The sequence below is a fragment of the Phyllopteryx taeniolatus genome, chromosome 2 (assembly GCF_024500385.1).
Source record: "Phyllopteryx taeniolatus isolate TA_2022b chromosome 2, UOR_Ptae_1.2, whole genome shotgun sequence".
NCBI classification, from domain to species: domain Eukaryota; kingdom Metazoa; phylum Chordata; class Actinopteri; order Syngnathiformes; family Syngnathidae; genus Phyllopteryx; species Phyllopteryx taeniolatus.
Window position 1 is genome coordinate 15575411 of NC_084503.1, and position 22850 is coordinate 15598260.

General features: G+C 44.1%; 1 protein-coding gene across 6 annotated transcripts in view; it reads left to right on the forward strand.

Moving 5' to 3' along the window:
* LOC133472183 (protocadherin-9) overlaps nt 1-22850 on the forward strand; it is a 254796-nt gene that overhangs the window by 228823 nt on the left and 3123 nt on the right. For 2 of the 6 annotated variants that reach the window (XR_009786634.1, XR_009786635.1), the window contains exon 5: nt 12300-13097. The exons of the other annotated variants lie outside the window; for them this stretch is intronic. The gene's annotated coding sequence lies outside the window, so the exon portion shown is untranslated. The remainder of the gene's footprint in view (nt 1-12299; nt 13098-22850) is intronic. 6 annotated transcript variants of the gene reach the window in all.

Genomic DNA, 22850 nt, shown 5'->3' on the forward strand with positions numbered 1-22850 from the left:
GGATTCAACCTTGAGTGATAGATGCTTCTTACTGAGCCAAACTTTATGATCAACCGTGTAAGCGGGCGCAGGGATGCAGCGACGGTTGGCTTGTACCTGAGACATGGCAGAGGACCGGAGAAGGGCAGCGCGGGCCTGCTTCCAGACCTTGGCGCACCGGCGTATGTGGGCCTGCACGGAAGGGACTGCAAGCTTCTGCTCCTGCGATGGGAACAGTGGAGGTTGGTAGCCTAAGGAGCATTGAAAAGGGGACATGGCCAAGGAGGTGCTGGGCAGCGAATTATGGGGATACTCAACCCAGGCAAGGTGGGTGCTCCATGACGAGACTGGGATATGCAACGGAGCGCCGTCTCCAGCTGTTTATTGGTGCGCTCACATTGCCCGTTCATCTGAGGATGATAGCCAGAGGATAGACTAACACCTATACCAAGCGCTGTGCAGAACGCTCTCCAAACCTGCGAGGTTAATTGGGGGCCCTGTCAGAGACTATATCAGATGGGATGACATGCAGGCGGAAAACATGCTGGACCAGCAGGTCAGCAGTCTCCTTGGCTTGGAAAGTGCTAGGAAGTGTGCTGGTTTGGAAAAGCTGTCCACCACAGTGAGAATGACTGTGTTCCCATTTGACGGGGGAAGCCCAGAAACGAAGTCCAGGGCGATGTGCGACCAAGGGCGTCTGGGAATGGAAAGCAGATGCATGTCTTATTTTGAGCACATACTGGGCATGTAGCGACAAAGGACCGGGTGTCATCTTCCATGGCGGGCCACCAGAAGTGTTGACGGAGGAAGGCCAATGTTCTGCGGATTCCAGGGTGACAGGTAAGTCACGATGAATGGGCCCACTGTAGCACCTGGGGGCGGACCGAATCAGGGACAAACAGGGAGTTCCGGGGACCCCCACCAGGATCAGCTTGTTCTTGCTGGGCCTCCTTTACCAGTGTTTCTATTTCTAATGTGATTGAGCCCAGAAAGCAACGGGGAGACAAGATGGGATCTGGATCATTCTTGACACTCTCCGAGGTGACCTGGCAGGACAGGGCATCCGCCGTGGTGTTCTGGCCCCCTGGGCGGTTGGACAAGGTAAAGGTGAACAGGTCAAAAACAATGCCCACCTGGCTTGATGGGAGCTCAGCCTCTTAGCAAAGCGGATGTATTCCAAATTCTTGTGGTCGGTCCATACGATGAATGGGTGTTCGGCGCCTTCCAGGAAATGCCGCCATTCCTCCAACGCCATCTTCACCGCCAAGAGCTCCCGGTCTCCGATCCCATAATTTTTCTCCGCCTGAGACAACTTGCCAGAAAAGAAGGCGCAAGGGTGGACCTTACCATTAGTATGGGATTGCTGAGACCGCACCGCACCAACACCCGCCTCTGATGCATCAACCTCAACTATGAACTGCCTCTGTGGATCCGGATGAACGAGGATAGGAGCTGAGGAAAAAAGTTTCTTTAGCTCAACAGAATGCCATGTCGGCCTTCTCAGACCGTTGGAAGGAAATTAGGGCTGATGTGTGCGCAGCGAGGGGTGCTGCCACCCGACTGTAGTTCCGAATGAACCGCCGGTAGAAGTTGGCAAAGCCAGGGACTCGCTGCAGCTCCTTTCTTGTGGATGGTGTTGGCCACTCATTGACTGCAGCTACCTTGGCTGGGTCCATTTGAAGCTGCCCCTCAGCAATGACGTAACCCAAAAAGGTGGTCTTTGGAACATGGAACTCACACTTCTCTGCTTTAACAAAGAGCTTGTTCTCAAGGAGTCTCTGAAGTACTTGTCGAACATGTCGTTCGTGATCCAGGATGTCATCCAGGTACACAAAAACACATTTTCTGATCATGTCACGCAGGACGTCATTGACTAGTGGCTGGAAGACAGCAGGGGCATTGGTCAGGCCGAAAGGCATTACGAGGTACTTGTAGTGCCCTCTATGGATGTTAAATGCTGTCTTCCACTCGTCTCCCTCTCAAATGCGGACAAGGTGGTAGGCTTGTCAATCAGGGGCAAGGGGTACGTACTTATTCTTAATGGTGATGTTATTAAGACCACGATAGTCCACACATGGACAGAGGGTCTTGTCTTTTTTGTCCACAAAAAAAAAAGCCTGCACTCATCGGTGAAGAGGACGGCCGGATAATACCTGCGGCCAATGACTCACTGATGTAGGTCTCCATGGTCTCCTGCTCTGGACGAGAGATGTTAAAAAGACGGCTGCTAGGTAGCGGTGCACCGGGCTGTAGTTCAATAGCGCAATTGTAAGGCCTGTGTGGTGTTTGCTGAATACTGGAGCTAGGTCATGGTAAATTGAGGGGACACTTGATAGGTCAAGGGATTTACTCTGACTTCGGCCACTTGGGGGCACCGCAGCAGATCGCAAGCAGTTCTCATGACAGAAATTGCTCCATGAGGTGATCTTGGGCACGGTCCAGTCGATGATGGGGTTATGGAGCGTCAGCCAAGGCAAGCCAAGCACACTGCGAGAGCCTTGTCAGAGTGACATCAGCCGTTTAGCATCCTCCCTTCCGCGCACCATGTGGTCAAAAATCTTCCTCATCTCCATGAAAAAAGAAGAGTATGACGCACAGACGGCTGACCGTTTCTCCCATTCCTCCGTGGCCCACGAGAGCGCTGTACCCCGGAGACAGCCGATGAGGTAGGCCATTTTAGTGTTGTCAGTGGAGTACGACTGCAGTTGCTGTTCAAACACAAGTGAACACTGGACCAAAAAGGCGCGACAAGACCCTAGATTGCCCTCGTCAGGGGCTGTTGCGGGTACGTATGGTTCACGCATTACATGGGTGAGGGGGGCAGTGGGAGCGGTGGATGCTGCAGCAGGCGGCTGTGCGCAAGGTTAGAGTGAGGCAAATTGATTTTGGAGGGATGTGAGAGCTTGTGAGAAGTCACGTACCGTTTGAATCAGCAGGGTGAGGGCTTGGTCGTGTTGCTCCAAAAGCATGCTCTGTCCGGTAACTGTTTGGCGAAGGGGATCCGTCTCCGCTGGGTCCATGACAGGCCAGACTATGCTGTCAGGATTCAGGTTTCAAGTTGGACCCAGATGCAGAGAGGACAGGGAGGTGAGTTTGTGAATAATGGTTTATTGCAGCTTGGAAGCTAACAAAGGAACTCCGAGAACTAAATCCGGGGTTTGCGCAGGGTTCCAACGAGGACCGGTCTGGCTGGGTAGGAGTCCGTGTTGTCGGTGGGCCGCAAGAGGAGAGCACTGGTTTGCAGGGAGCAAGGGCAGATAGCAGACTGGGCGCAAAGAACAAGAATTAGGTAGAGGTGGACTCAGGGTGCTGAAACAGCAGCCCTGACAGCGTTTGTCTGTATTATGGTATGGTCGCATTTTACTGTCAGTCCTCAATATACGTGGAACAGACAGAGGGCTGAAATGACAATTTCAAGAGGCCACTGTCACAAAAACAAGTATAGAAAATTAAACCGTAAACTTAAAAACGTAAAAATCTATTCATACATGTCGAGCTGGAGTGGTTTGTCATTTCCACTGATTTAGAGAGGGTAAGATGATTTGAGATGCAAGTGTTTTAAATTAAGAGCATGGTCGTAGAATGAATTAAACAAAATCATTACAAATATGCACTACCAACAGCACCCAATATGTGTCTTTAAAAAAAGACAATCTATCTGCATAAATTTTCTGCGGCTCTTCTCACTGTAGCAGGTCCTGTGGATGAAAGCAATTATTGTGCTGCAATTGAATCCTGTAATTAATTCACTGGCTGGTTTGATGCAATGGTTCAAGTGTCAGATGGGTGTGTTTATGGGTCCACTGAAGTGAAGGGTAAGAATAGCAGTGAATATTTTATGAATCTTTTGGCACACAGGACACCCACCCAAGGCCATGAAGTATATAACATGCAGAGTAATGTCATTTAGGGCTTGGCAAGCTTCTTGTGGCCCACTCAGGGGACTTCCTCGCCTCCACAACGCCTCTCTATTCTCTTTACCTTCTGCCTCCTCTTTTCCTCCTTGGCAGCATTGTTGTTCTTTTCTTTCTTTCTTTCTTTCTTTCTTTCTTTCTTCCATTCCCTCTATTTCCCCATCTCCTTCTCCAAACACCACATGTTGTCCTTTTCTTCCTTTTATCTTCCCTTTAACCCCTTTCGTTGTACATTCTGCCTCCTGGAGCATGCCTGGCTTATGTGCCCAGTATGCCATCGAGCGTCATAACACAAAGCAGTGCCATGATCCAGAAACCCCATTAACACTGGGATTTCACCCAGAGATTATTTAAGTGTGGCATGCCTGCCAGGCAGGGTTGTTCTCTGTAATCTCTACAGCCCAATGAATGGCGTAGGACTCAGGGAAGAAGGGATTTGGAAGAGTTTGAAGGCTGATTGGGTTGTAGAATGGATACAAAATGGGCTTTTAGGCATTTTCAATATTTCAGTTCCATATGGAGTTGGATTTAGGTCGTGGGGCAATAACACAATGTGTTAAAGAGAAACTGAGGTTAAATCCCAGGCAGTATCATCCCTTTCTTCGTTAGCTATGTATTCTTCTGAGGTTTGCAAAGTAATTTAATTTGAGGTAATTGTAGCGAGAATCCATAATTAAAATAATTCAAATGCATGCCATTTATAGAAGAAGAAAATGAAATGATAATAAGGCCGCTGGCTGTTTCTGCTCGTGCCCCGTACATGGCTTTCCTTTCATATCCATTCCTTTGTGAGTGCATCTAAAATCACATTTCTTAATGTGTCACAGGATTGAACGTTGGATAAAAATAACAAACTTAAGACAAAGCCAACAATGACACCTTTTATCTGACTACTTCATAAACATTACTGTCTTGGGGACTTGTATCTATTGATTTTTACCTTTGTTTATTGTTACTGTCACTGTTGTTTCCCCATTTGTGAATCTGGAAATACTAGTCTGTATGTCTCTGGGTGAAAGCAGAGTGTTTCCTCGCCACAACACGGTCACCCACTCACAGCGGCAGAGGTCTTTGACCCAATCAGCGAGTCAGAGTGCCTGCTGATTTTTTTGACATTGAGAGGGGCACAGACAAAGCTACTCATCAAACATCGAATGATTGCGAGGATTGGAGGAGGAATGGATTTTTACAGAGGGACATTTCCAATTTGCATGCTATTTTGCTGTGTCAGCCACTGAAAAAGAAAAGATAAATGTTATTGAGAGCATATAACAATAAAAGGTAATGTATTTCTGATATTTTGCCCCATCTCATGTAACACTGTAGCTCATGTAAATTAAGTAATCAAATCATGAGAAAAATATCATACCACCGGGTTTATATTTAGGAAAACTACATATTCTTGCAGTGGGCCTCATGTTTGTTAAGTGTTTTCTTTTTTAGATCCTTCTAATGGGCTCCTCTTTTTTTTTTTTAAGAAACTTATTTTGACATTAGACATTAAGTTGTAAAAACATTATTTGAATTTTATAGTTCTGAATGATTTCCAGTCTGTTGATGAGTTTGATAGGGAATCCAGTGAGGATGTGACACATTAGTGAACCAGGATTTCAGAACTGGATTGGACCAGTGATGGGGGCATTCTGGAGATGTTGCAGAGTTGGAAGAATGCATTCTGGGTGATGTTTTGAATATGAGATGAGAGGGTGCTGTCCAGAATGCCGCGGAGGCTCTTGACTTGGGGGGAGAAGTATACAGGGAATCCGTCGATGATGATGGGCAGGACTGGGGTGTGTGTTGTGATTTGGTGAGGGTGGATTTGGAGCCTTGGTTGAGTAACGCCTTGGTTTTTCTGCCGTTGAGCATCAGGAAGTTCCTGCTCATCCACCTCCGGATGTCTCCAAGGCAGATGTTGAGTGAGGTGGGAGGGATGGCAGCGGTGAGTTTGGAGTTTGTTTTTGTTTTTTGCTGAAATATGTTGCACTGAAATGTGGATTGAATTTTGGGGGCAGGGGTGTTTGTTTTTCAAAGTTTGCTTTGTTTGATTTTGTGGGTTTTGGCAGCTGTCTTGGACAAATATGGGTCGCATGCGCAAATGACCAGTATTTCCAGTCTCATTAACAGAACAGTAAAATGCTGTAAACTAGATTTCTTAAACCATCTCTGCAAAATATTATGGTCTTCTTGGTAATTAAAACCCATGTTCACACGCCATGTAATGGCATGTAATGTATGTAATGTAATGTAATGAGTTTTAGCTCATGGTGAAGGTAGTGTTCCAAATGGAGGGAATAGAGTCTGCTTTCATCCTCATGTTCCATGTTTAGCAGTGAGGGTGCATGCTGGAAAGAGTCAGTCCAATGGGACTGGCAGGGGAGAGTCCTGATTGTAGGCACAGATGTAAGGATTTTTGAGTCCTCAATGCTGGCATTTGCACAAGGCGCATAATAAAAATATTATATCGGGCCCTCAGAGACACAACGAAAGCACATAATCCTTGAGATTAGTTTGATTGATTGTTTCCTCCAAACAGGATTCAAAATAGCAAAATAGTTACAATCTTCCCTATGATTGACTGCCAAGCAATCCATGGTGTACACCGCCTCTCGTCCAAAGTCAGCTGAGATTGACGCCAGTTCGCCTGTGATGCTGAACAGGATAAGGGGGAAGAAACAAATGAAGGAATTAGAATGAGTTGCAATCTTTCCTTCCAAGATTATTTGTTATATATTGTGACTCATAAAATGCAGGGCAATTAATATTTTCACCCCCTATGGCCTTGAGCTGGTTTTGTTTTGTTGCTTAATAGCTGTTTCAGCAGATGTTTCCATGACTTGTACCACCCCAATGAGCTCTGCCTCTTTGGAAAAGAAATTATTGCAGAGGAACCTTGCAGGTAACACTTTAAACGACCTTGACAAGAGCACAGCTTGTATCAGAGTACATTTGATTTCCTTGGTTTGAGATTTCAAAGGTATCACCTGCTGTAATTGCTTGACTCAGGAATCTATAAATCATTGTTCAGTAAGGTCATCTTGTAATTCCTTCCCTTGCTCTTTTTTCACATTTAATCTAACCAGGTCATTTGAAAGATTAATTGCTGCCATCTTCAAAAACAACAAATTAGTTTCACACATCCTGACATTAAGCGTGAGGACAACCACACACATCAATACGAATGTTGGGGGGGAACTACGTTGCAGATGACGCTATCGCTGTGGTTCCCTTTCCAAATCAATCATTGTAAAGTGTTAACCCTACAAAGAGGACCTGTTATTCATGCAAGTAATTACATTTTAACAGTACTGTAAGTCTGGGCTACAGTTCGTTTTTAAATTAAACTAAATTGGTCTTGTGACATTTCTTATCTTTTGTGCGTAGGAAGTCATTCAAATGTCAAATTAAGTGGTTATTGTCTTTATTTCCTGTGCTATAAAATGTTTTCATGCAATGGCTGTTTATCACTATTTCTACTCAGTAGCCACATGCTCCACTGTCTGTCATTACTCTGTTCCAATCAATGTGAAGGTAACAGCCACTTTTTTACTTTAGTGTTGATTTCACACGCTCATTTTTAACCAGCACCCTTGTCAGTTTACAGCTCAACAGTCTCATTGAATATGTAATAAATCCAAATGCAGCAGAAATCCTTGCAGCAAATAATGAGTGCATGTACACATTTAGATGGACCCTGTTTCCACAGCAGCATTATTTGATGAAGAAAATAACAGACACACTGTAGAATAGTTAACTCACATGACAGTCAGCAGACAAATGAGAGTTTCTCCAGAATTCAGAAACATCAGAAATGCATATTGAAACTTAAAAGCCCTTTACAGCGTAGTTCCTTTTTCTATTTGTTTTAATTATTGATTTATTGCAATGTTGTTTATCATCAGAATTCTCTTTAAAAGTTTTACTTTAAATTACGGGTTTGCAATTTGCTGTCACATACACCACCAATCGGTTTTTCCTCATCAGCTCCAGGCAAAAATTTATGCTTTGAAAGCTTGAATTGTAGTGTAAAGATAGTGTTTATTTTTATTTATGCATAATTTATTTTTGCGTTTTGAATGTCTTTTGGTCATTTGAGACAGCATCAATGCTCAAAGGCATCTTTGTTGTACTCATTAAGTGAACTGGTACCTTTCAGCGACAAAATGAAAAAAAATAAATTGTATGAGTCCTATGGTAAAATTTGGTGTATTCAGCATGCCGATTTAAAGGCTGCACATATTATGCAAACTGTGCTGCCCCCTCTGGTGTGCCCACCTTAGCCTAACAGTGGCAGTAGTGTGACACAGGTAGAATTGATTGAGAGAGAGGAAGAGGGGGGAGGCATTGCTTATAGTCCAGACTTTACAGCAGCTCGGGCCTTATAAAAATATCATAAAAATCTTGGATTTACACGAGAAGGACTCTTGGTTTCTTGGTACAATTGGTAAAGAACTGCCAATGGTAGATTCAGATGTGTTTGAGTGCAGTAATATTGAGGTACAGTATAGGCGCTCTGCTAAATTCTGGGAAAAAAGGCATCACCCTTGATTGAAACGACATTAGATTGATGGTCAGCAGCAAGAAGCACCAAGGCACAGGCCTGTGTTTCAACCCTAGCTTGGAAAAAGGGGAGCAACACAACGGAGGGCGGAAATTACCCAAAATTGATTCATCGGAGGCGGCACGGTGGACGACTGGTTAGAGCGTCTGCCTCACAGTTCTGAGGAGCGGGGTTCAATCCATGGCCCCGCCTGTGTGGAGTTTGCATGTTCTCCCCGTGCCTGTGTGGGTTTTCTCCGGGCACTCCGGTTTCCTCCCACATCCCAAAAACATGCATGGTAGGTTAATTGAAAACTCTAAATTGCCCGTAGGTGTAAATCTGAGTGCGAGTGGTTGTTTGTTTGTATATCCCCTGCGATTGGCTGGCAACCAGTTCAGGGTGTACCCCGGCTCCTGCCCGATGATAGCTGGGATAGGGTCCAGCAGGCCCGCGACCCTAGTGAGGAGAAGCGGCTCAGAAAATGGATGGATAGATGGATGATTCATCGGAAATTAAGACATTGCATTGGTTTACATTTAATAAAGCCGTCCATCCATTTTCGATACCGTGTATCATCACTAGTGTCGTGGAGGAGCTGGAACCTAACCCAGCTGACCTTGGGTGAGAGGAAGGTACACCCTGGACTGGTCACCTGCCAATCACAGAGCACCTATACTCATGGACAATTTAGAGTCTTCAATTAAGCTAACATGCATGTTTCCAGCCGGCACGGTGCCCGACTGGTTAGCACATCTGCCTTACAGTTCTGGGGACTGGGGTTTGATTCCCAGCCCCGCCTGTGTGGAGTTTGCATGTTCTCTCCATGCCTGGGTGGGTTTTCCCCGGGTACTCCGGTTTCCTCCCACATCCCAAAAACATGCGTGGTAGGTTGATTGAAGACTCTAAATTGCCCGTATGTGTGAATGCGAGTGCGAATGGTTGTTTGTTTCTATGTGCCCTGCGATTGGCTGGCAACCGGTTCAGGGTGTACCCCGCCTCCTGGCCGAAGACAGCTGGGATAGGCTCCAGCAGCCCGTGTCCCTAGTGAGGATAAGCAGTAAAGAAAATGGAGGGATGGATGCATGCATGTTTCTGTAATATGGTAGAAAGCTAGAGTATGCGAGAAGACCCACAAAAGGACAGGGGAACATGCAAAGTCTACACAGGAAAACTAGAGATGAGATTCAAACCCCGAACCTCAGAACTGTGATTCAGACGTGCTAACCACTAAACACAGTACTGCTCATTTTACAAATTATAAACCAAAAAAAGATGAGGGTTCAAATACAATAACAGTAACACTGCTCCATTGCACACTTGGAAGCAACAATGGTAAAAACACAGGTTCACCAAACAATAAATTAAAGAAACCACACAGGTAGCACCATTCAGTTAGCTGACAGTTTTCTAACAAAACACATTGGTCATCTGAAACCACAGACTGAAACAGTACATGAGCGAGTTTGGCAGATTTCTTTCACTAATTTCCAAGTGCCGGAATGAATGCTGATTGGCGTCTTCGAAGCTATCAGTGCTGGTCTCGAGTGATGATTGGCCACAGGCAGGGAAGACAAGGAATCAATCTTTTTTAGACACTATCCCCTATCACAATGAAACAGTCTACCATCTTACGTCATCCACGATGCACTTGTCTTCATAAACAAAATACATTTTAAAATAAATGTAGATCTACAGTATTTAAAATAAATGTAGATCTACTGTTTTATTAATAAAGTATCTATTCATTATTTTTGCAATTCATCTCCCACTCCTCCCTGTTGAGGCTTGTAGCAGGCAATTCTCGTAAACCTATTCCATGACAGCTAATTTAATGCCTGACCAACTTGCAAATTCTGACACATTCACTTTCTTACGGGTTGCCATGGTTGTGAACTACACGACACAATTGCCTGGAGATAAACTGTGATCTTATGTTTTGCTGCCTGAGACAAATAGACAATACATTTCCTGTAAGTAGTAGATTGATAATAAGTTAATGTTTTGAGGTAGTAACCAGCTTACCTTTTACTTAGCGACTTATAGGTTAAGTTGCCATGAGGATGCATGTGAGTGAGAATGGTTATTTGTCAAAACAGTTCGTTCATTGTGGTTGACCAGTTCAGGCATTGCCTTGCTCCCAAAGTTTCCAGCTCACCTATGACCATGGCCAGGAACAGTAGGAGTAAATACATGGAAAATTGCACACAAAAATTCCACCACATCCCTTTCCCACATCCCATTTACCAGCATTACTGCCCTTAATTTTCAGGCATACTTTATATCCATTTAATTTAGTAGACTTTTAATAGACATTACTCTTCCGTCCTTTCCCTCAGGTAATTAGGAATAAATGTATGTGCGCAGACCATGCTCAGAAATTACAGTTATTAAGTGAGAGGAGGCCCGCCTTCAAATTGCAATTACAGAGGTCTTACGGGATGGACAAGGTCTTGTTTTATTATCAAATTCCTCCAGGCTCAAGGGAATGATCAACACAATATGTATGACACTACTTCATGCTGCAAGCCAATAAATGTATCTGCTTTGCTCGTTCCTGAGTTTTATTTCTATCAACCTTTCACAATGCCTGCCCAAACACAAACAAGGTAGGATAATGGGACACGGGCCCAAGAGGTGCAGCAGGTCTTCCCATTCTCCATGGTTTACCCCATTCCCCACTTAGTGTTGTACCTTTTGCAAAATGTTGCCCCCCTTTTGAGCCAAAAAAACATCAGACGAAGTAAGAAATTTAAACAAGGCATGACTCCCAGTTATTGGCTGATGAGCCCATAACAGCCCATGATTCAATCCTACCAATCTTCTTCTTTTCTTTCCGGCTTGTCCCGTTAGGGGTGGCCACAGCGTGTCATCCTTTTCCATGTATGCATATCTCCTGCATCCTCGTCTCTAACATCACCTCCCGTCATGTCTTCCCTCACTACATCTATCAACCTTATATTTGGTCTTCCTCTACCTCTCTTGCCTGGCAGCTCCATCCTCATCACTCTTTTACCAATAAACTCACTCACTCTCCTCTGGACGTGTCCAAACCATCGAAGTCTGCTCTCTCTAACTTTGTCTCCAAAACATCAAACCTTGACTGTCCCTCTGATGAGCTCATTTCTAATTTTATCCAACCTGGTCACTCCTAGAGCAAACCTCAACATCTTCATTTCCGCCACCTCCACCTCTGCTTCCTGTTGTCTCTTCTGTGCCACTGTCTCTAATCCGTACATCATGGCTGGCCTCACCACTGTCTTATAAACTTTGCCCTTCATCCTAGCAGAGACTCTTCTGTCACATAACACACCTGACACCTTCCACCACCCGTTCCAACCTGGACCCGTTTCTTCACTTTCTTACCACACTCACCGTTGCTCTGGACTGTTGACCCCAAGTATTTAAAGTCCTCCACCCTTGCTATCTCATCTCCCTGTAGCCTCACTCTTCCCCTTCCACCCCTCTCATTCATGCACGTATATTCTGTTTTACTTCGGCTAATCTCCATTCCTCTCCTTTCCAGCGCATGCCTCCATCTTTCTAATTGTTCCTCCACCTGCTCCATGCTTTCACTGCAGATCACAATATCATCTGCAAATATCATGGTCCACGGGGATTCCAATCTAACCTCATCTGTCAGCCTATACATCACCACTGCAAACAGGAAAGGGCTCAGGGCTGATCCCTGATGCAGTCCCACCTCCACCTTAAAGTCCTCTGTCACACCTACAGCACACCTCACCACTGTTCTGCTGCCCTCATACATGTGCTGTATTATTCTAATATACTTTTCTGTCACTCCAGACTTCCGCATGCAGTACCACAGTTATCTCTGGGTACTCTCTCTTACGCTTTCTCTTGATCCACAGAGACACAATGTAGCGCCTTCTGACCAACTTTGAGGTTCCACCACCAAGTCTCCTCCTCTACTTTCCTGCCAGAAGATACATCAAGTAATCTTCTGCCTGTCCCTCTGATCACCTTGGCTGTCGTGGTCCAGACTTCTGAAGCTCCTCCTGTCCACCGAGAGCCTGCCTCAGCTCTTCATCCAAAGCCGCACAACACTCTTCCTTTCTTATCTTCCACCACATGGTTCTCTGCTTTGCCTTTGTCTTCTTAATCTTCCTCTCCACCACCAGAGTCATTTTACACACCACCATCCTATGCTGTCTAGCCACACTCTCCCCTACCACTACCTTACAGTCGGTAACCACCTTCAGATTATATCGTCTGCACAAGATGTAATCCTCCTGCGTGCTTCTACCTCTGCTCTTGTAGGTCACCCTATGTTCCTGCCTCTTCTGGAAAAAAAGTGTTCACTACAGCCATTTCCATCCTTTTTGCAAAGTCTACCACCATCTGTCCCTCCAAGTTCCTTCCCTGGATGCCGTACCTACCCATCACTTCTTCATCACCCCTGTTTCCTTCACCAACATGTCCATTACAATCTGCACCAATCATGACTCTCTCTCTGTCTGGGATGCTCAGAACTACTTCATCTAGCTCCTTTCAAAATTTCTCTTTCACCTCTAGGTCATATCCTGTGCTTTCCTCTTCTCTTTCTGCCAAAGAACCCGCTTTCCACCGCTTCTTCGACTTCGACCCACAGTAGCTGAATTTCCACCGGCCGGTGGCGGACACTGTTAACCCTGGCCACGGCCAATCCGGTATGGAATTCTTTGGATGAATGCTCATATTTGTTTGGCAAAGTTTAAAGTCGGATGCCCTTCCCGACGCAATTTATCCGGGCTTGGGACTGGCCAACAGTTTGCAATGCCTTGTACCCCCCATAGGCTGCATTTGATTCAATCCCATCAATGAACCTGGGAAATTTGAGAATTTCTACGACGCTTGAGTCAATCTGGAACAGAAAATGGCCTTCCCCAACTTTTTCCCATACATTTACAAGCATAGAATTGTCCAAAAAGATTCCTCATCACTGAAGGTAACGTGGCTCTGCCGACTCCAGAAAAAAAATATTATTGCAATGAACTATTACCACACATTCAAATTAAAGGTGTAAAACTGATCTACAATGTCAACACTAAGACTACTGTATGTGTTCAATGTGAGTTGATAATTTTTCTGGCTGTGGCATTTCAATCTGTACATATTGTGATATTTGGAGATGACATTCCTGACCCCAAGTATAGTCAGTTACAGGCAGGATTTTTCACCTGTGTTCTATCCACTGCCATGACTGGGTAATCATACTTTAATTTCGTAGACCTGAAATTGAAAACATGCTTTTTATCCCTTTTATTATCACAAGGAATAAACAACTGCATTGAGCTGTGTAAAACTAAATATTTAATCATCATATAGTGTAGCCTCACATTTTATGCGAATTAGGAAGACCAGTCCCACCACTACAGAGACTAGACTAACAAATGTGAAACAAGCATCTGTGAGCTCCCTGCCTGAGAAGAGCTAGAATAAAAAAGGCATCCAGGTCAAAGAACACCCACACCTTGTCTTGCATAAAGCCCTATGACTATCTCAAGGAAAATTTTATCATGCAAATGATTTTCACCAATGTGCCAAAATATTAAAGTGAAAGGATGATGATTCTTTTGGCCCGCTGACATTTCATAAGCAGTCCTTGGTGGCTTGTTAAACATTTTGGTGGGTAATATGGGTAATGTCCCGTCTTATTTTCCTCCAGGATTTGAGTCGTTGCTAACAAAACATTGTACAGACTAAGAATGAATGGTGAGGTTTTGGGTGAACAAACATCGGGGTGGGAGATGCCCTCCTGATTTAATTATCATCCTCCCCTTTGCTGATCCCTCCAGGCAAGAGAGCACATCTTTATGTTCTGTTTACTCTTGGTCTGAGAGAAAACAGCAGCAAACTGTGTTCCAGTTTAAATACCTACCAAATAACTGGTAGGATATGCTACATAGAGAATACATTGTTGCCTGAAAATACATAGGCTACACAGTGTAAATAGTAACGTATCTCTTTTTTGCTCTATTTCTCCTCCAGCATGAGTTGAATTACAAGTCAGCCAACAGACTACTATTTGAGAAGATGGTTAAGAAAAAAAAAGATATGCCTTTTGCACTTTTCTTTCACTGTCACAGACTTATTGCGATCATTTAAAAAGTCAAAATGTCGTTGGGAACTTGGTAAAATACTTTACAGTATATAATAAAGACTGAACTGGATTGTGATAATGATAGAAACTCATCCTTACATATAATACCAATTGTTACGATTTGAAAGGAAAAAATCAGATAAATAAGTTTAGAAAATAGCTTACCCTGAATGGCAAATTAAATTATTTTGTTTTAACTGTATAATGGGCAGTAAAGGTCAGAGTCTTTTGGAACGCCCTCTGCGTTATGCTGCTGCAAATTTGACATGGCAGCCTGCACATTCGTGAGTCATTAGTATCTGATCCAAGAAAGGCTAAAGTTTCTTCCCAAAATTGAGGATTGCGATTTGAACTGGAGAAGTCAAATTACCATAACAATTGCAGACATCATTACTATCCATCCATCCATCTACCGCTTATCCGAGTCGGGTCGCGGGGGCAGTAGCTTTTGCAGGGACGCCCAGACATCCCTCTCCCCAGCCACTTCATCCAGCTCTTCCGGGGGGATCCCGAGGTGTTCCCAGGGCAGCCGAAGGACGTAGTCTCTCCAGCGTGTCCTGGGTCATCCCCGGGGTCTCCTCCCGGTGGGACGTGCCCGGATCACCTCACCAGGGAGGCGTCCGGGAGGCATCCCAATCAGATGCCCTAGCAACCTCATCTGCCTCCTCTTGATGTGGAGGAGCAGCGACTCTACTCTGAGATCCCCCGGATGACCGAGCTTCTCACCCTATCTCTAAAGGAGAGCCCGGACACCCTGCGGAGGAAACTAATTTCAGCCACTTGTATCCGGGATCTTGTTCTTTGGGTCACGACCCACAGCTCGTGACCATAGGTGAGGGTAGGAACGTAGATCGACCGGTAAATCGAGAGCTTCGCCTTTCTGCTTAGCTCCTTCTTTACCACAACGGACCGATACAAAGTCCGCATCACTGCATCCGGCTGTCGATCTCCCGTTCCATTCTTCCCTCACTCGTGAACAAGACCCCAAGATACTGGAACTCCTCCACTTGGGGCAGGATCTCATCCCCGACCTGGAGAGGGCATACCACCCTTTTCCGACTGAGGACCATGGTCTCAGATTTCATCCCAGCCGCTTCACACTTGGCTGCGAACTGCTCCAGTGAGAGTTGGAGGTCACGGCTTGATGAAGCCAACAGAACCACATCATCTGCAAAAAGCAGAGATGCAATACTGAGGCTACCAAACCGGACCCCCTCTACGCCTCGGCTGCACCTAGAAATTCTGTCCATAAAAGTTATGAACAGAATCGGTGACAAAGGGCAGCCTTGGCGGAGTCCAACCCTCACCGGGAATGAGTCCGACTTACTGCCGGATCTGAGGACCGAACTCTGACTCCGGTCGTACAGGGACCGAACAGCCCGTAACAGGGGGTTCGGTACCCCATACTCCCGAAGCACCCGCCACAGGACTCCCCGAGGGACACGGTCGAACGCCTTTTCCAAGTCCACAAAACACATTAGACTGGTTTGGCGAACTCCCATGCACCCTCGAGGATCCTGCCGAGGGTGTAGAGCTGGTCCACTGTTCCACGGCCAGGACGAAAACCACACTGCTCCTCCTGAATCTGAGATTCGACTTCCCGACGGACCCTCCTCTCCAGCACCCCTGAATAGACCTTACCAGGGAGGCTGAGGAGTGTAATCCCCCTGTAGTTGGAACACACCCTCCAGTCCCCCTTCTTAAAAATGGGGACCACCACCCCAGCCTGCCAATCCAGAGGCACTGTCCCCGATGTCCACGCGATGTTGCAGAGGCGTGTCAACCAGGACAGCCCCACAACATCCAGAGCCTTTAGGAACTCCGGGCGAATCTCATCCACCCCTGGAGCCCTGCCACCGAGGAGCTTTTTAACTACCTCGGTGACCTCAAACCCAGAGATAGGAGAGCCTTCCTCAGAGAACCCACACTCTGCTTCCTCATGGGAAGGCGTGTCGGTGGAATTGAGAAGGTCTTCGAAGCCACTGACTCACAACATCCCGAGTCGAGGTCAGCAGCGCCCCATCCCCACTATCCACAGTGTTGGTGGTGCACTGCTTTCCTCTCCTGAGACGCCGGATGGTGAACCAGAATTTCCTCGAAGCCGTCCGGAAGTCTTTCTCCATGGCCTCACCGAACTCCTCCCATACCCGAGTTTTTGCTTCAGCGACTACCAGAGCTGCATTCTGCTTGGCCAGCCGGTACCCATCAGCTGCCTCAGGAGTCCCACAGGCCAAAAAGGCCCGATAGGACTCCGTCTTCAGCTTGACGGCATCCCTCACCGTTGGTGTCCACCAACAGGTTCGGGGACTGCCGCCACGACAGGCACCCGACCACCTTATGGCCACAGCTCTGGTCGGCCGCCTCAGCAATGGAGGCGCGGAACATGGTCCACTCGGACTTGATGTCCCCCGCCTCCCCCGGAACATGAGCAAAGTTCTGTCGGCGGTGGGAGTTGAAACTCCTTCTGACAGGGGATTCTGCCAGACGTTCCCAGCAGACCCTCACAATATGTTTGGGCCTGCCACGTCAGACCGGCATCTTCCCCCACCATCTGAGCCAAATCACCACCAGGTGGTGATCAGTTGACAGCTCCGCCCCTCTCTTCACCCGAGTGTCCAAGACATGCGGCCGCAAGTCCAATGACACGACCACAAAGTCGATCATCGAACTGCGACCAAGGGTGTCCTGGTGCCAAGTGCCAAGTGCACGTGTGCACGTGTGGACACAAGAGTACATGCTCATGGAAACAAGCCATGTTAATAGCAGGAGTTAAAGTTAGTCTCGTTTCAAGACCATAGGTCACCCACAACACAGTATGTATGTTATTACTGTATTTAAGATTTTGTTGAGATTTGATGTTACCATTAACAGACATGTTGAGCTTTTTACCCATAGAAATATCAGTAAATAGCAGTTCCTTACATTTTCCAAATGATGCTTCCACACATGTAAAGTAAATAAATTATATGTTAGGTTTTAGAAGATGGTTTAAATTGTTTTTCCATTAATTTTTTATTGCATTTGCTCTTCCGGTTCGTAGGTGAGCTGACATCCCAGTCCCAGAAATACACACATATGCACGCATCCATCATCCGACAGATACTTTATGAAGTATTATTTCTGGTGAAGGAAGAAGTACTGGGGAGTAGAATTGTGTGCATTTGTTGCAATCAAAATTAACAAACATGTTAATGTTATTCAGTTCATAATAGGCTTTGTGTTTTTTCCCCCCCAACTCACTTTTCCTTTTTTGCCCCCTTCCAACTATCTCGCTGCTCTTATATACCGTGTCTCTCTGATCACCCCTCAATTCCATTCTCATTCTTTTTTTCCATGTATCTCTCACTTGCTTTTCATCTCTTCTCACAAGAAGCCGCTTCCTGGCCTCAAAGGAAAGACTAGAAAGGATCCATCAGTTGGACTACTATTCTCCAGAGGATGCAGTCAGTGTGTTGCTATGTTATGTTCGCTATTATATTTATCCAACCAGAGATAGTTTTTACCGTAGATCACATATCTTATTTGGAAATTTGCTGTAAAGCTGCATGAAGCCGCATGACACATTCCTGAGCTGCTGTGCAATATTTCTGAGCTTAATGTGGAGTACATATATAAATAGAGGCAGTGTTTATCACATATTTAGTGTCACATGCCTAGCTTTATGCATTCATGTATTGGTGGTACATATACAGTATGTATTGTTTTGTCACAGCAAATGAAATGGTCACAAATTAAACCTAGGGCAGATTTAAAGATGGAAATCTTCTACCTTGTGGGCATTTGAACAGCAGCTGGGGAAAGCCGTCTGCCACCAAAACAGAGCTCTATTCATTCCCAAAGAACAACATCTGGACATGCTTAACAGCATGGAAAAATAAACAAGCCCTATGGACACTAGAGCCCCCGCACTCAATCACATTTACTCCCTCTCCACCCGTTCCTCCTCCCATTGTGAAAGCTGTAGGTTGTTGGGGTACGCCTAGCACATCAGTACTGATGGAGTGCATCCAATTAATTAGGCAAACACTATCTTATTAGCAACAGCCAACAGAGAAAAACAAGAATACTATTTTAAACAACCTTCTCTCCTCTTCTATAACCTCTGTGGTGCTGAGTGGGAGGGCCATGAGAGATTATGTGAATGTGGTTCAACAGGAATGTCCATCTTTAAACAACTGTATTGCTCTTGGCTAACATTTATTCAACTGTTTCTGCAGAATTCATCAGAGCAGCCGACTCACAACTTTGTATCAGGAGGAAATCTAATGGTTTTCTTTGTCTTTATTTTATCCATCTGTGTGGACATCTGCAGCATTTGCACAGTGCTGTAAGCAAGAGTCAAGCCTTCTGACACGGTTCTGGATTCCTTGCATTTCTCAACACCTGTGCCTTAGTGTTATTTAAAGCACTCCCAGGGCTTTGCACCAAACAGAAGCTATTGGCTATCTGCTTTTTTTGTGTGTAATTCTATTTGTACTTGTTAGCAAGAAGAAAGTCTTTCTGTCTCTTTAGCTATAACACAACAGTGACAGATAACATGCTCACTGTGATTGGAGAGGTCAGAAAATATGTATTCCAAATGAGACAAGTTAAGGTAATATTCTTGGCCCCAAGATAATCAAAGAAGCCAGCTGGTGATAAGCCTTGGAGGTCTCTGATTCTTAAGTAAGGTCATCTTCATAGATCAAACAAAGGGAGGATTTGTTTTGGTTTTCATAGGTGTGCAGTGATTGTATGGATTTAAAATGCCAAGGCCACAAAGGAATAAAAACCTGAATAGTGACTTTATCAAGTATCAAGTAAAGTGACACTTTATGGAATTGGTAGTATAATCATTTGACAGAAGAGCTATTAGACAATTTTTATCTGGATACTCTACATTATAATTACTGTATGTGTAAAAACAATCAATGGTTGACATGATATTTCGACTGACTTAGCAGTTGTTTCATACAAGCGATGTTTGCTATTGAACAGTTGTTTGTTTTAGTCTATATACAAATACACTATATTCTTCTTCAAGGTCTTTTGAGAAAAGGACTTAAATGAGCCTCCGTTGCCCACTGGGGGCTAGTATGTGTACCCCATGTGAATGTTCCTATTTATTATCACCTGTATATTAAGGATCTTTACAAAGACTACGTCATTATTTGTTTTCTGTCACAAACATGATCAGTTTTATTTTTTTAATGATTAAACAAAAATGACCATAGCACAGAGTGATTCAAACACTGAGTCAGTGTAAATTATCCTCAGGTTAAGTGTGAGAACAGCAAAGACATCATTATTACGCTTTGCACAATGAGCATTCTCTAAGTCATCCTGCTCGACACTGAACACCATGTACATACACACAATTCTTTCCCCTTCTCTCTCTTCCCTAATAGCTCCCCTGATGTCTACTCACTTGTCTACCATCTCATTTAAGGAATTCATCTCACTTTCTCATGGGTGCCATTGATTAGTGCTCTCTGTTGTTATTCATGCAACAATGATAATTTGGGTCTTGCTTGGAATTTTTGAGTGCCAATTATGGTTTCCTATTATTGTGATGGGCTCCACGTTCCCATACAGTGCAGTAAGTCACTTGCTCGTCAGGCACCATCACGTGTCAAAATTTCATGTGTAGGTCTCAGAAATGTCAGACATAGATATTCTTGTCAAAGACTCAAAACACATGCATTCAAATATTCTCCACATGACTGACCAAATAAAACCAATCAACAACAATCCCATCAAGTCAATATCATCATTTAGCATACTTGACCAGAGTCTGTTCTCATAAGCGGTTTGAAGGGCACTCTATTAAATGTATTGCAACATAAAGAAACTTTTAGAAAAAATATATTTTGGATTACTGCAATTTGTCAGTATAATGCGCTCTTTTCCCCCCAAGAAATTGTCAAAAGCCAATAGTGCGCATTACACATACTGTAGGTACGGAGGAAAATGAAAAAAAACCCTTCACATTGTATCAATGTATGCCGCCATCTAGTGGTTATAAAAAAGCTGTAGACTAGCATTCCAATATGCCACTGCCACCTAGAGGTTATGAAAAAGGTGCAGCCTACACTTTTATTCCAATATGAGAGGGGTACAGATGCCTGCATATTTGTACACTTGTACTAACAAGTTTACATACCAAGGCAGAATTTGTCAAATATTGTTTATATATATATATATACACACACACACACGACTGACGACTAAACAGCAACCATCATTAATTTCTTCATGGTTATGCTTTGTTAAATGATAATGCTTCTGTCAAATGCTTGACAGTTTAATTAATTAAGTTTCGCCTGGTCCTTCATGTTTTCTTGAAAGAATTGTAACCATCTTATAAATTCTGCCTGGGTAATCAAACATATGAGACCAACTGTGTGTTTTCTCATTTACTAAATAAAAGTAGGGCTGTTGAATTTCAAAATAAGAGCAAGTAAATAGAAAGTATTACGTGTTCAAATAAAGTGGTTAACTTCAGAATAATTACAACCCCAATTCCAATGACGTGTTAAACAAATAAAAACACAATTTCGAAATGTGGACTCGTCGGACCACAGAACACTTTTCCACTTTGTATCAGTCCAGATGAGATGAGCTCGGGCCCAGAGAAGCTGGCGGCCTTTCTGGCTGTTGTTGATAAATGGCATTTGCTTTGCATAGTAGGGTTTCAAGTTGTACTTACGGATGTAGCGCCAAACGGTATTTACTGACATTGGTTTTCTGAAGTGTTCCTGAGGCCATGTGGTATCCTTTACACATTGATGTCGGCTTTTGATGCAGTGCCGCCTCAGGGATCGAAGGTCACGGGCATTCAGTGTTGGTTTTTGGCCTTGCCGCTTACATGCAATGATTTCTCCAGATTCTCTGAACCTTTTGATGATATTATGGACCGTAGATGATGAAATCCCTAAATTCCTTGCAATTATACGTTGAGGAACATTGTCCTTAAACTGTCAACTATTTTCTCACGCACTTGTTCACAAAGAGGTGAACCTCGCCCCATCTTTGCTTGTGAATGACTGAGCAATTCAGGGAAGCTCCTTTTATCCCAAATCATGGCACCCACATGTTCCCTATTAGCCTGTTCACCTGTGGGATGTTCCAAACAGGTGTTTGATGAGCATTCCTCAACTTTCTCAGTCTTTTTTTCCACCTGTCCCAGCTTTTTTGGAATGTGTTGCAGCCATAAAAGTCCAAGTTAATGATTATTTGCTAAAAACAATCAAGTTTATCAGTTTGAACATTAAATATCTTGTCTTTGTAGTGTATTCAATTATAGTTAGGTTGAACATGATTTACAAATCATTGTATTCTGTTTTTATTTGTTTAACATGTCCCAACTTCATTAAAATTGGGGTTGTATTTAAAAAACCTAACAAAATACAGATAATATTTCATGTTTTGATCATATGAGTAGAAGCAAAACCATGCATCGTACATAGGTATTATACATAGGTAGAATGGTTTTCCAGAAATTTGAGCTCAACTTTGGGGGTGCGTATTATACATGGGTGTGTATTATACACGAGAAATTACGCTACGCCTTTAAATAACAAAATCCTAAATGCTTCACATGGTTATGTAAATCCTATAGTGAAAGAAGCATGGAAGAAAAAGTATTTACTCTGTAATTGTACTAGGTATACTTTTAAATATACATTGTTTTGTTATGGCGTGAATTGTGCTCCACCTTCTTGGCCAGATCACCCTTGAAAAAGAATCGCAATGGGTTTTATTTTCTGGTTAAATAAAGGTTTTGATTGATATACAGTATGTCTCGCCTAGTTATAGTTTCCACAAGTTGGATCTGATTTTTGTCTGCCTTCCGTGACATGCAGTCACATGTTGGTTTCCATAAGGAGGGTGGGAGGAGCTAAAGGATAACACTTTACACAGGAGATAAAATCAAATACATCCACAAGTGGTGCAAAATTGCACGAAGTGCTACTTGAAAATCAATACCAAGGGCAAATCAACAACAAAGAAACAAATGAAATGTGGATCTTTTTTTCCATCAGTAAGGCAACCACAGCAATCCCTTTTTTTTCGGGTTACATTACAGACTACCCCCGCAATGTGAAATGATCCCAAATTTTGGACATTATCTGTCTTCAAAGAACTCGTTCCTCCTGGCTCGCACTTATTCCTACGTGAGTCAGCAGTAACAGTCCGTTTGGAAAAATTATCACCGCAAAATCAGTCTAGCGAATAATACTACATACAATGATATACTGTAAGTACAATAAAAATATCTGTGATGCACTGAATCTGCAGAAAGTAACCGTGATATAGGAAGGGAAGACTGCTCTGATGT